The sequence below is a fragment of the Dunckerocampus dactyliophorus genome, chromosome 12 (assembly GCF_027744805.1).
Source record: "Dunckerocampus dactyliophorus isolate RoL2022-P2 chromosome 12, RoL_Ddac_1.1, whole genome shotgun sequence".
In the NCBI taxonomy this organism is placed as follows: domain Eukaryota; kingdom Metazoa; phylum Chordata; class Actinopteri; order Syngnathiformes; family Syngnathidae; genus Dunckerocampus; species Dunckerocampus dactyliophorus.
In genome coordinates, this window is record NC_072830.1 from 14,958,694 (window position 1) to 14,973,619 (window position 14,926).

A 14,926-nucleotide genomic window follows, 5' to 3' on the forward strand; every position below is an offset into this window, starting at 1 on the left:
GTGCATTGTCACACGTCGTGTCACATGACGGGGGAGGACGCTTACAGGCCTTTGGTCAAATGGCTAAAGGGATAGTTCAGATTTTTTGACATGAAGTTGTATGACATCCCCATCAGCAGTGAAGTACATCAATAATGACTTACCCCCCACTTGGTCCCGTGAGTCCAGTACTGGTCGGATTTTCATGACGAGGAACGTAGTTCCGCTTAGTTGCTGGGGCCACTTAAGTGGTAAGAGTTTGGCTTCTCAATGCGTCCGAAGGAGTAATACATTTGCATCACAAAAATGCCTCCTCCAAAAAATCAGACCTCACAAATCGCTTGGCGTTATATTTGTCTCTTTACTTAAACTAAAATAAATAGCTCCCCGAAATGTTTCCACAGTAAATAAAGTAACAATTATATATGACTTTATATATATCTTTGTTTTAAGTTCAAACACAACAAAAAGTACAGGGAGTTTACAAGCTCAGCAGCAACTCTTGTAAAGGTAATAAAAACTTTTTCAGCCTTCATCTTACTTTCCTGCAACAAAACAAGACTGAAATGCATTTCTTACCCTCTCTCACAATCACCCACACAGGCTTCTATTTCCACGTTGATATTACCAACAGCATCGTTTCAAGTGATTCACAGACATATCAGGAGGTACTACGAGCTAGCAAAGCTGCCGCTTGTGTTTACTCCGCTCTTAACTCCGCTGGAGTCCCAAAGCTTTAGAAATGGCTTTCGAATTGGCAACAGGCGGTCGATTAATTTTTCACACAAGGCCATGTAGGTTTGGATTTTTTTGTCTCCCTTAGTAGTAAAAAGCTTTATTTTAAAACTGAATTTTGTGTTCAGTTGTGTCGTCATTGACTAATATTGAAATTTGTTTGATGATCTGAAACATTTAAGTGTGACAAACATGCAAAAATAAAAGAAATCAGGAAGCCGGCAAGCACTTTTTCACACCACTGTATATGCTGATCTTGAAATACACAGAATAGGGTTGCCAAATCCACAATCCCAAGATGAAACCTGGCTGAGACAGTCAGAAAGGAAGAAAAACGTTGAGATACCTCAACTGTGGGACGGTCCTGCAGGACTCCTCATTGGTTATGACTGACCAAGAGAAGTAAGGCTAGGCAAAGATTATGATCCATATGCTGTCAAGACAGCCTTGGCTGGAGTATTTTGGGATCAGCTCAGCCATTGACGAGTTCAGAGAAAATGTCAGGGCTCTGCCTTCGCATCTCTGTAAAAAAAGGTACCTTCCATCACACCTCTGTAATCAAGGTGTTGGAAAAGGATTTTCAGGACACAAACCTTAGAAAGGAAAAGGTGTCTCAAGACGACATTCACTTTGTATACAGTAGTTCTTGAATGGGAGCATTCACCACATAAGGAAGGTCATTTAGGTCAATGCCCTTATGGTCAATAACCATACTTCATACACAGTATGTAATATATTCACTTATTTTCTATGCCACTTAATCCTCACTAGGGTGGCAGGAGTATGCTGGAGCCTATCCCACCGGACTTTGGTACCCTGGATTGGTCGCCAGCTAATATCAGATATGTGTGCATGTGCCACACAAACGATATTGGACATTACCGCCATTACAGGACATAGGGCTGAATTACTAGAAGGCACTACTGTCTTATGTGTCTAACCTGAGATTGGTTTCGGTGTTGCAAATAGATGAACAAATACCATACTGGCAATTTGAGGTTTAGTTGCCTCCATTTAATAGCAGTGGCACAAACAACGGACATTTGCAGTTTAATGGTCTGAAAAGAGAGAGAGTTGCTTTTTCAGCCAGTCCTCGGTCAAGTCTTCCACATTTTCTATGGTGAAGATCTGAGTGAAGAAAAAAACACAAAAAAAACAAAATATCTCATTTGCTGAGTAGCATACATTTTAGATCATTTTAAATGACAGTATGAGATCATTACCTTTGAGGCACGTATTTCATTGGCCAGTCCGTTTACAGCAGATGCATATTTGAAATGGTCCATTGCAGTAGCGCCTTTTGGATTGAATCAAAACATTTATCGGGACAATACAAAAGTTATAGTACATCCCATACATTTCAGAAACCACTTTTATTACAGTATTACTTCACAAGGGGCAATACCAACAAGGGACTACTCTGACCCCTGCCTTAAGGGTCCTGGTGACCTGCACTGGCCTGGAGGATGGAAGTGTTGAGTGGATTGGGAGTACAGACATTCACAACTAGAAGTTCTATTAGAAGTTATATATATTTCAAGAAAAAACTGCATCTCAGCTTTGTCATACAGTATAGGTGAAAAAGCCTATTGTTAGTATCAACTTCACTCTGGCCTTTATTCCTCCATTTTTGCTGTTTTTCTTTTTAAAATATATTTCAACTCCCATGATAGCATAACTTTTTTTCCCCAACGTAATTACAACTTTATTTATTGCTTGTTTCTCATAATATCATTACTTGAAAAAAGTATTTTCTTGTAATTATGACTTTATTCCCATAGTACAGTATTTCGACTTTATTCTTCTAACATTGTAACATTTTCCGTAACCGAATTTTCCAAAAATTACGACTTTAGCCGTAAAAAAACCCCCATCTCCCTTTAATATTTCAACTCTATGCTACTAAAATGTCATTATTTTTCCTCATGACGCGTTTGTTTGAATTTTTTTCTCGTGAGAATACAATTTTTTCTCTTAATATTTTGACTTTATTTCTGGAAAATTACACCTGTTCTTTTCCATTTCTGTTGTATTTCAACTTTCTTCTCGTACATTTTCATCTTGGAATATTATAACATCATTCCCATAATATTTTGACAACTTTATTTTGTCTTGTTTCTCATATTACGACTTAAAAAAAGCAAAATATATATATTTTTTTACATTTCAACTCTATGCTACTAAAATGACATCATTTTCTCATAATTTTCATTGTCTCTTGTCTCTTTTTTTTTGTCCCCCTCTTATCCCCGCACCCCCCCCCCCCGTTTTCTTTTCTCTTTTTCTCTCTCCCCTCCTGCTCCGGTCCGGTCGCTCCAGATTTGCTTAATAACAAGCATCTGAATCAAATCAATACTGTATAACAGGGGAAGTGTATATCACACTTTTCCCTGGCAGAGTAAATCTGTTGAGCACTTGACGGCATTTAGATCTACAATTCTATCTGCTTTAAAGGCTGGACAGGACAGGGGTTAAAAAAAAAAAAAAAAAAGACGTCATTTTTCCCCGTAATATGATGAATTTATTCTTGTTAAATTGCAACTTCTTTTCTTGTGAGAATATGCCTTTTTGCTGTTAATATTCTGACTTTATTTAGGTAAAATTACAGCTGTTTTTTGCCATTTCTGCTATTGTTTTTTTGTTCTGCTTTTTTTTTTTTAACTATTTCAACTTTCTTCTTGTAAACCTTCTTGGATTATTTTGAATTTATTCCCAAGATATTATGACTTATTCCCAACCTTAAATTTCCGAAATTACAATTTGATTCTGTTTGGTTTGTTTCTCATAATATTACTACTTAAAAAAATAACATATTTTTCTTTAACATTTCAAGTTTATGCTACTAAAATCTGTAATGTAATATTACAACATTATTCTCTGACAATTACGACTTTTTCTTGTTAGATTACAACTTTTTTCTGTCAATATTTTGACGTTTGACGCTTCTAAGATTACTACTGGCTTTTCCATGTTTGCTGCTGTTTTTTCAGAACGTGAATAAAAACAGCGGCGGGTCGCAAGTGGCTCCTGGGCCACACTTTGGACACTCCTGACGTAGACCAATGTTTCTCAAGTACCACCTCAAAAATACTTTGATCTGCAAGTACCATCATTTGTACTGCCTCCTCCTTCTTCTTTTCCTTTCGGCTTTTCCCTTCAGGGGTCACCACAGCGAATCAATTGCCTCAATCTAACCCTGTCTTCTATATCCTATTCTCTCACACCAACTACCTTCATGTCCTCTTTCACTACATCCATAAACCTCCTCTTTGGTCTTCCTCTAGGCCTCCTGCCTGGCAGTTCCAAACTCAGCATCCTTCTACCTATATATTCCCTATCTCTCCTCTGGACATGTCCAAACCATCTCAGTCTGGCCTCTCTAACTTTATCTCCAAACCCTCTAACATGTGCTGTCCCTCTGATGTACTCATTCCTGATCCTATCCTTCCTGGTCACTCCCAGAGAGAACCTCAGCATCATCATCACTGCTACCTCCAGCTCTGTCTCCTGTCTTTTCCTCATTGACACTGTCTCTAGACCAAACAACATCGCCGGTCTCACCACAGTTTTGTACACCTTTCCTTTCATTTTAGCTGAAACTCTTCAATCATACATCACACCTGACACTTTTCTCCACCCGTGCCATCCTGCCTGTACACGCTTCTTCACCTCTTTTCCACACTCTCCATTGCTCTGGACTGTTGACCCTAAGTACTTCAAATCCTCCACCTTCTTGATCTCTTCTCCCTGTAACGTCACTCTTCCACTTGGGTCCCTCTCATTCACACACATGTGCTCTGTCTTACTGCGGCTAACCTTCATTCCTCTCCTTTCCAGGGCAAACCTCCACCTCTCTAGCTTCTCCTCCACCTGTTCCCTGCTCTCACTGCAGATCACAATGTCATCTGCAAACATCATAGTCCATGGAGATTCTCGTCTAACCTCGTCTGTCAGTTTGTCCATCACCATAGCGAACAAGAAGGGGCTCAGAGCTGACAAGCGGCTCAGAGATGTAATTTGTACTACCTCCGCTAACTTCAAATATGTGGCTTGTAAAATGGCTTGTGGCATATGAAATGAGAAAGATAAATGGGAATATTTCCAAATAAAATTCTGCTTTGGGCCCCAATTTGGTCAGGGTTCCTGAGTTCCTGAGTGTTCCTCAGTGCCACAAGATGGCCACGAGATGGATCCCGCGTCCCACCACTGGTACTTGTACCACAGTCTGAGAATCAATGGTGTACGGTGTATAGGCGGGGCAATTAAGTACTTACCACACGGGCCGTAGAATATCAAATACATCTCCAATCTGATGTTCCCGTTCTCAAAGGTGTACTCGTAAAAGTAGACAATGAACGTTCACCACAGTCAAGGACAACAACAAATACTGTAAATACTGGTGATTTGGAGAATAATTAATTTGGTTGAGGATATCTCGGCTCTTGCTTTGGTAGTTTGTCCCTTAAATGGTCCAATGCTATGTCCTGAAAAGTTGACGTTTAAAGTAAGAGTCTGTAAAAACAGCATTTCTTTGTGTTCACTTGCCTCATAGGACCCCTCCAGGACGACAGCTTGTCTTCCCGTGTCAATCTTCACTGGAACAATATATTTTTTGTTGATGTTTCATATATTTCAGTAAACAGTGTGAGGCAGGGTTCTCAAACTCAGTGGAGGTAGACTGTGGGTGAGGCCGGGCCACATCAAGTATTGGGAGTAGGGCTGGGAATCTCAGGGTACCTCAAGATACGATACAATTCACGATACATCCATGTGATAACACCACTGTTAGTTCAGTGTTGGTGTTTACTTGCCCCTGTAGGTATGTAAGTAACACTGAGCTTGCCCGAATGTTGCGGGCTGCAGTTACACTACTCTTTGATATCCAGTCACGGGCCGCAAGTTATGATTTGGTGGGCCACAAATGGCCCGCGGGCCGCGAGTTTGAGACCCCTGGTGTAAGTCATTGAGGTATATTTTAATGCTCACTTATTATTGCCGATTTGTTTTTTCCATATCTTGGATCCCTCAGTTTAGCCTTGATGCTTTCATCAATGGCAGCATTAACAGTTGCCTGAGTGATGTAGAAACACATGCAAAAACACAACACTCAGGACCGTATGAGGGCATTGGAGGATCTTTACTTACGGTAATAACTTGGACTGGCTGCTCCATCTGCAGAATGACAGAAATGTCATAAAACAGGAGGTTTTCGGTGTTTGGTGGTTAAATGCGGCCTATTGTTATTTTAAAAAATGCATATTTAAGCAAATTGTACTTACTCTTGGCTTAAATTAAGCATTTTCAAGCATAGAAATGGCAAAATGAGATCACTAAACGATCTTAAATATAAAAACAAGACAGAAGGAAGCATTCTAATTGTGAATGTATTATTCTACTTTGGTCACTAGGTGAGTAATTGTTTGGTGAGACAAGCACCAGATGTGATTGCCAGAAAAGGCATTTATTCCAAGTTTAAATGATCTCACAACAGGCATAATAATAATAACATAATATTCATAGTAATAACGCAGGCTACTGTTGCGAACATAACGTTGAGGGGTTCCGATTGGGTGGCTACAGGATTGGGTCGCCCCTTTTTGCAGATGATGTGGTCCTGCTGGCTTCTTTGAGATGTGACCGTCAACTCCCAGAGGATCGGTTCGCAGCTGAGTTGGATGAAATCAGCACCTCCAAGTCTGATTCCATGGTTCTCGCTCGATCCTGCCCCAAGTGGAGGAATTTAAGTACCTTGAGGTGTTGTTCACGAGTGAGTTAAGGATGGAACGCGAGATCGACAGGCGTATTGGTGCAGTGTTTGCAGTGATGCGGACTCTGCATCGGTCCGTTGTGAAGAGGGAGCTAAGCTGAAAGGCAAAGCTCTCAATTTACCGGTCGATCTATGTTCCTACTCGGCAAGTAGTGCATGTAACATAGATAATAGTAGCCTACCAGAAAAGTCATTAATCGCCATCCTCTTGGGAACTAAAACCACAAAAGCCTTCCTCTTCCACGTCAGAATTCCTTCGTCACAGATATTGTCAGTCTCTCTCTCTCTTTCGGTGTACTCTCCGTGTCCTCTTCATTTGGTCTTTCGAAACCCATTGAAGATCGTGTTTTTTCTGCTCCACGCTGTAAGGATCCACCGACAGACTTAGACTTAGTAGGACAGTTCCTCTCTGACAGCCAAATAAATCTCCTTTACCTTGATAGCGGCATCATATCGATTTCTTCGTGTGTTATCTGTGATGGGAGATTGTGGCTACCGGGTTGTCACTGTGCATGTGCACAAGACGTCTACATTCCGGTACAGTAGGTGGCGTTATGTACCTAAACGTTGGTTGCGACCCGCCATAAACAAATGTTAGATGGATAGATAAATACTTGATTCATCTCCAAGAGAACAACATGGCATTTGATGTTTTGTTTTATGTATATGTATTTCTATTTATTGATGTATAGTGGAAGGGAGCGGATATGCCATGAAGTTGATTTGAAATTGTGTAAGTTTTTACGTAGGGTCACTTGGGGAATTGCCTGGATTTTACACACTATTTCCAGGCTCCTGGAGTTATAGCTCTGGATTTCATGAGAGCCACAACACAGTGGCACCTTTGAGTCATAATAGTGCGTGGATCCCCCGGCGGATGCAGGTATGTCTCAACAAATTCCAATACGTCCCCACTTTTATATCTTACCGTTTCTTTTTGTTTTCATTCATCATAACAGGCTTTGCAAACTTGGTGGTATATTTGTGGTGTTTACCGAATAATTCCAAATCCAACAGTGTTTTACATTTGATTCTAGTATAAGTTGTGCTTGTTGTTGCTCACTGTAAACTGTGTGTGCATGTACACCCAGCTCCACTCCATTACAGCGACAGGGTTAGCAAATGGCAAGAATGGTGGCTTCTCTGCGTTTTTTGGTTGTTTCCTGAAGTTTTTTTGCCCTTATGATGGATCTTAGCAATGGCGTTTTCCAAAATTAGTAGTAGTTGTGTAGTATAGGAGATGTCATGAGATTAGAACACGACCACATATTAGCTGCACCGCTGTATAAGCCACAGGGTTCAAAGTTTGAGAAAAAAGTAATGGCTTATACACCGGAATTACTATATTGGCTAATACACATGTAAAGGTGAATATGTGGGTGTTATTTTATGTCTAGAGGGCTGTAATACTGTTAAAACTATATTTAGAGGATTGTTAACAGGTTTTCTCTGCCATAACTACGAAAATATTCCATTTAGCAATATTGAATCCTACTTGGTGGAAATTCACTTGTCGCGGTCGAGTCTGGAACCAATTAACCACGATAAATGAGGGACAACTGTGACTGAAATGAGTTTAGCAGGTTAGAAAAACACATTTCTTTGTTTTTCTCAAGCTGCTTCCCCTCTCCTGATGTCTTCTGTCACCTCCCAGGTACAGTCCACCGTGAATTAAAAAAACAAACTGCAATAAAAAGTTATTTTCACTCAGTTATGAGCCACTTAAATATGTGTAATTACCCGATGACGCGTTTTTAAACGCTTCAATGGCACTAATTGGTTCTACAGAAATGGTTGAGTGAATGACACATGTTAGATGTCGTTGCTATGAAGGAGTATGGGGAATGTTGTCCAGCAACATGTAGCAAAAGCCACACATCATATGCAGGGAAAAAAGAGAAACATTTCACATGTCTACATAGTCTACATAACAATACATTGTGCTGGAATTATTTTACTTTACTTTTCCAGATCTCTTTCCTCATGCTTCCTACTGTGACACACAAGAAACTCTTGTGTGTCACAGTAGGAAACTTTCATGTTGTTCTTATGTAATGATTAAATCAACAAGTACAAGCAATTTCAGTTCTACTTGGATACTCAATTAAGTCCACTTATTTCCCCCCCTCCTCCTTGTTTTGTACACTTTTAACTATAAGATGACATTCCCCATTCATTTGACAAGTTAAGAAAGACTTAAACACAATAAATAAGAATATGTTTTACAATTTTCTTACCTTTTAATGAGGAAACAAGACAAGGGTGCAAATGCAGAATGAACGTACCGGTTAACCAGTTCCTCTTCTAGTACTTCTCCTATAGTACTTATAGACTTCACTCTAGACTATTTAACCCTTAAGTCAGGGGTGTCCATACCCTTTCCAACTACTTTTCCAGGGCCAACTACTGAAAAATAAAAGGATGCAAGGGCCACTTTTTATTATATGCTAAGGAGTTATATATATTTCAAGAAATACTGCATCTTTGTGATATCGGTGGAAAGACCTACTATTGTTTTTAATGTTCTTCTTTGTATTTTATTTATTTATCTTTAATGTATTAATTTGTACTTTTACTTATTTATTATTTGACTACATTGTGCAGTACTTTTGAAACAGTGTTTTTAAAATGTGCTATACAATTAAAGTGGATTGGATTGAATATTAGTATCAACTTCAGTAGCGACAGTGAGACCTGGAGAGACGTGACTGGGAGGAACGGCCCCCGTGATGTGAACCCCAGCGATGCTTTTTGACTGGACTTCTGTGCTCTTCACAGATTATCGATAACAAACACGATGTTCAAGCATAAGGTTGTCCAAACGTGCACTTGGCACCAGGACACCCTAGGCCGCACTTCCATGATTGACTTTGTGGTCGTATCATCGGACTTGCGGCCGTATGTTTTGGACACTCTGGTGAAGAGAGGGACAGAGCTGTCAACCGATCGCCACCTGGTGGTAAATTGGCTCCAATGGTGGGGGAGGACGCCGGTCAGACCTGGCAAGCCCAAACGTATTGTGAGGGTCTGCTTGGAACGACTGGCAGAGTCCCCTGTCAGAAGGAGTTTCAACTCCCACCTCCGGGAGAGCTTTGACCATGTTCCGAGGGAGGTGGCAGACATTGAGTGTGAATGGGCCATGTTTCGTGCCTTCATTGTGGAGGCAGCTGGCCGTAAGGTGGTCGGTGCCTGTCCTGGCGTTAATCCCAGAACCCGTTGGTGGACACCAGTGGTGAAGGATGCCGTCAAGATGAAGAAGGAGTCCTATCGGGCCTTTTTGGCTCATGGGACTCCGGAAGCAGCTGACAGGTATCGGCAGGCTAAGCGGTCTGCGGCTCTGGCAGTCGCTGAGGCAAAAACTTGGACATGGGCGGACTTTGGAGAAGCCATGGAGAACAACTTCTGGACGGCTTTGAAGAGATTCTGGACCACCATTTGGCGTCTCAGGAGGGGCAAGCAACACCGTGTATGGTGGGGATGGTGTGCTGCTGACCTCAACTCAGGATGTTGTGGATTGGTGGAAAGAATACTTCGAAGACCTCCTCAATCCCACAGACATGTCTTCCTATGAGGAAGCAGAGCCTGAGGACTCCACGGTGGGCTCTCCTATCTCTGGGGCTGAGGTTACTGAGGTTGTTAAAAAGCTCCTCGGTGGCAGGGACCCGGGGGTGGATGAGATCCGCACGGAGTTCCCTTTTTAAGAAGGGAGACCGGAGGGTGTGTTCCAACTGTCGTGGAATCAAACTCCTCAGCCTCTGTGGTTAGGTCTATTCAGTGGTTCTGGAGAGGAGGATCGACCGGATAGTTGAATCTCGGATTCAGGAGGAGCAGTGTGGTTTTCGTCCTGGTCGTGGAACTGCTGACCAGCTTTACACTCTTAGCAGGGTCCTTGAGGGTGCATGGGAGTTTGCCCAACCAGTCTACATGTGTTTTTTGGACTTGGAGAAGGCATTCGACCGTGTTCCTCGAGGAATTCTGTGGGAAGTACTCCAGGAGTATGGGGTATCGGACCAGCTAATTTAGACTGTTTGTTCCCTGTATGACCGGTGTCAGAGTTTGGTTCGCATTGCCGGCAATAAGTCGGACCCGTTTCCAGTGATGGTTCGACCCCGTCAGGGCTGCCCTTTGTCACCAATTCTGTTCATTATTTTTATAGACAGAATTTCTAGGCGCAGCCAGGGCGTTGAGGAGTTCTGGTTTGGTGGCAGCGGGATTGAGTCTCTGCTTTTTGAAGATGATGTGGTCCTGCTGGCTTCATCGAGCCGTGAACTTCAATTTTCACTGGATCGATTTGCAGCCGAGTGTGAAGCAGCCGGGATGAGAATCAGCACCTCCAAGTCCGAGTCCATAGTTCTCACCCAGAAAAGGGTGGAGTGCCATCTCCGGGTCAGGGATGAGATCCTGCCCCAAGTGGAGGAGTTTAGGTACGTCGGGATCTTGTTCACGAGTGAGGGAAGGATGGAATGCGAGAGCGACAAGCGAATTGATGCGGTGTCTGCAGTGATACGGACTCGGTCTGTTGTGGTGAAGAGAGAGCTAAGCCGAAAAGCACTGTCATCCGGGAGAGACTCGGAGTAGAACCGCTGGTCATCCGCATTGAGAGGAGCCCGATGAGGTGGCTTGGGCATCTGGTCAGGATGCCTCCCGAACGCCTCCCGGACGCCTTCCTGGGTAGGTGTTCAGGGCAAGTCCGACCAATAGAAGGCCTCGGGGAAGACCCAGGACACGTTGGAGACACTATGTCCTCCAACTGGACTGGGAACGCCTCGGGATCCACCGGGAGGAGCTGGACGAAGTGGCCGGGGAGAGAAAAATCTGGGCCTCCCTGCTGAGGCTGCTGCCCCTGCGACCCGATCTCAGATAAGCGGCAGAAGATGGATGGATGGATGGATCAACCTCAGTATTTGGTCTTTTTGCCCTATTTTTGCTGTTGTTTTTTTTTATTTTTCCAACTATTTCAACTTTCTTCTTCTTAAATAATCTTGAAAATATTTATTGCAATATTCTGACTTTTTTCTCATAATATTTTGACTTTATAAAGTTTTTGTACGTCAACTCTTTTGGGTTTTTTGTTTATTTTTCCCTTTTTTTGTGTATTTTTAGTTTAATTTTATTTCTACAATATGTTGTGGGCCAATAAAAAAAAAACAAGCTGTGGACCGCAAATAACCACTTCTGTGTAAAAAGTACTAGTCATGTGAATTAGATAGATACTGTTTGTTGTGTTTAGTAGAGGTTCATGTCATAGCAATACAAGATGTGCTTTAATACGTCTGGGCCCTTGGGAGGAAGCTGAAGCTGACCAAATGCACTTTCAATTATTTTTGGTACTGTGTATGATCATCATGACTTTCCACAAATGAATTTGGTTGATTGATGGCTCTTAATTGCTTTGGTTTGGGCGTAGCAGACAGATGAAGAAACCTTTAGTCTTGTCGGTCCAGCAATTTAATAGCACAGGCAAATATGTAATACATATATAATTAACTGGGCTATTTAAATGCAGTTTTATTTTTGAGTAATCTTATTTTTCCGCCACTCATTTAATAAGTCGCAGAAGAAGAATTCTTAATGATTCAGCTTGTCGTTGATATCCATTTCAGAAGATTTCTGAATGAGGATTTTGGCATCATTACCATTGTGGCATTTGCAGCTTCACTCAGTGGCTGCACACAGGCTGCATATTCCATCATGGCTCTTGAGACATGAAGTTTCATTCTTATAGTAATCCGCCTTGAGAAGATACGGTGTAATAAAATGAAATGTGAGGACTGTACGGTAATATATACAGTATATACATACTGTATATTACTTAATAAAGCATGCTGTTTTGTGGTTGAATACGGCCTATTAGTAAAAATTGCATATTTAAGCAAATTTTACATATTTTTTGCCTAAATTAGGTATTTTCAAGCATAAAAATGGCTAAATGAACTAAAATACAAATACAAGAAATTAAGAAGACGCATTCAAATTGAATGTAGCATCACTAGGTGCCAGTAATTGTTCGGTGAGACAAGCACCACATATGTACTGTGACGCCCACGAGAATGAGTATATATATACTGTATATCTATGTATATATATATCTATACTGTATACAGTATATACTCACACAGTTGTACCTCGCTTAACATCCTCCCCGTTTAGGTCGTTTTTCAGTTAAAGGGATAGTTCGGATTGTATGACATCCCCATCAGCAGTGTAGTGCATCAACCGTAAATAACCAGTTTCCCCCCACTTCATCCGGTGAGCAGAGTTCTGGGCGGTTTTTGGTGATGAAGAAAGTAGTTCCGGAACAGCTGACAACTGGCAGCTGTGCGCAGTGATACAAAGTGAGAGAAAATAGAGTGATTGTGAGGTCTGACTTTTTTGTCAAAAACGGTTTTGTGCTAGTGATGTGCAGATCAATACTGAAATATTGATACTTCCGATCCCAGCTCTTCATGCTCTACATCCATCCATCCATCCATTCATTTTTTTTGCCGCTTCTCCTCATTAGGGTTGTGGACGTCGGGCGACACCCTGGACTGGTCGCCAGTCAATCGCAGGGCACATATAGACAAACAACCATTCACACTCACATTCATACAATTTAGAGTCACCAACCTAACATGCATATTTTTTGGAATGTGGGAGGAAACCCGCAGAAAGAAACCACGCATGAGAAGAACATGCAAACTGCACACAGAAATGCCCAAGGGAAATTCGAACCCAGGTCTTCCCGTTCTTTCCCGTATTGTAATTTTGTTATTAATATTAATTTTGTCTTTACTTTTTTAAGCTTTATTTTTCATTCTTTTACTTTTATACTATTGTAAAATTATATTTACACTATTGTATTTTTATATGTATGCTGTATGCTGTAATTTAATATTTTTTTTACTTAATATAAATATATTAGTTAGTTAGTTATTTATGAAAAATTAATGTAATAATTAATTACCAAATGTCTAAAATAGAATTATAAAAAGTGGCCCTCTGAGGATAACCATAACTGCGATGTGGCCCACGGTGAAAACGAGTTTGACGCCCCTGCACTAGACCACCAAAATATCGATCCTTTTGATACTTCAGTCATTTTAGATCATGTTTATCTGAAACGTTTGTCTGTTGAAACGATGACCAATTGTAAAAGCAGCCATGTGGAAATTGTGAATGATGTTTCCATTCTTACAGTAGCCCTCAATAATTAATCATTTATTTTTAAATTGTTATTATTTTACGAATTCTCTTTTTCATTATTTAAAATATCATTTTCAGTTTATACGATTTAGCTGTTTTTTTCTGTTGTTGTATATTAGCTTGGCTACGTCAACATACATCAGAGTTTAATAACTTAAACTTACCCTAATGAGGAGGAGCGGCATAGAAAATGGATGGATGGATAAATGTCTTGTATTCTTTATGCTCTATAAAATGCACTCCTTTCAAAAATGTATCATAAACATAAGGTGAATTTGCACAAAGTATCGATATCGCCGATACCAGCCTGAATTTTACTTTTTTGAATTTTAATTTTACTTTTTAATTTTAATAGTACCGGATCGGAAACGTAATCAGTGGTATCACATCACTGGACCCACGTAGCGATCGTTGATTGTCTAGTCGAGTCTTAATCCGTGACGTCATTCTCAGTAAACTTGAAAGCAAGTGTAACTCAGTGAAGAATGGAGAGCGAGGAGAAAACATTATCGGGAGCGCAGAGAACAGAAGCGAGCGTGGAAATCAGAAAGTGAGAGGTGCTTTAGCAAAAGTGAGCGAGCAATGTAATTGTGGGCGCTCTCTCACTTTTTTTATGTGTTGACAATTCTAATTTTACTCCCCACGATATTATTTTCCTTTCTTTTTTCTGTTTTTTGTTTGTTTAGTATGCTAACATAATTGTACATTAATAAAGTTGGGGGTGCTGCTGCCTGTGGGAGCCGTGGCCTGTGCTGGTTGCGGTGGGGGCAGCTGGTTGGGAGCCCCCTACTGGTTGTGGCCTAAGGCAATTGCCTACTTTGCCTTAATGGTAGGTCCGCCCCTGCGGGTGGGTGGGTTCTCAGCGAAAAGTCACTTTCTCCTTCTTCTGACTGGTTTCATTTATGAAAAGTATATAAAAAAAAAAAAGTAACTATTTCAACATTCGAGCATACATCATACACAGGAAATGGGCCTTTAAATGCTATTTATCACGGCACAAACAAAAACAGCATTTTTATAATTTTGGTAAAAATAATTTTGTTTGCAAGTATTTTTTTTTTTGCTTTTTAATCCTTTGTTTTTGTTTGCAAGTTTTTTTTTAAATGCACATCTATTTTTTGCTTTCAAATCCATTTTTTTGTTAGATTGGATAATGAGGCACACATTTCTCTCCATAGCCAAACGTCTTCTTTTCTGGTTTGTAATGGCTTAATCTTAAGCGTAGTGCGCCCCCTGTTGATTACACTCAATTTGAAGTGC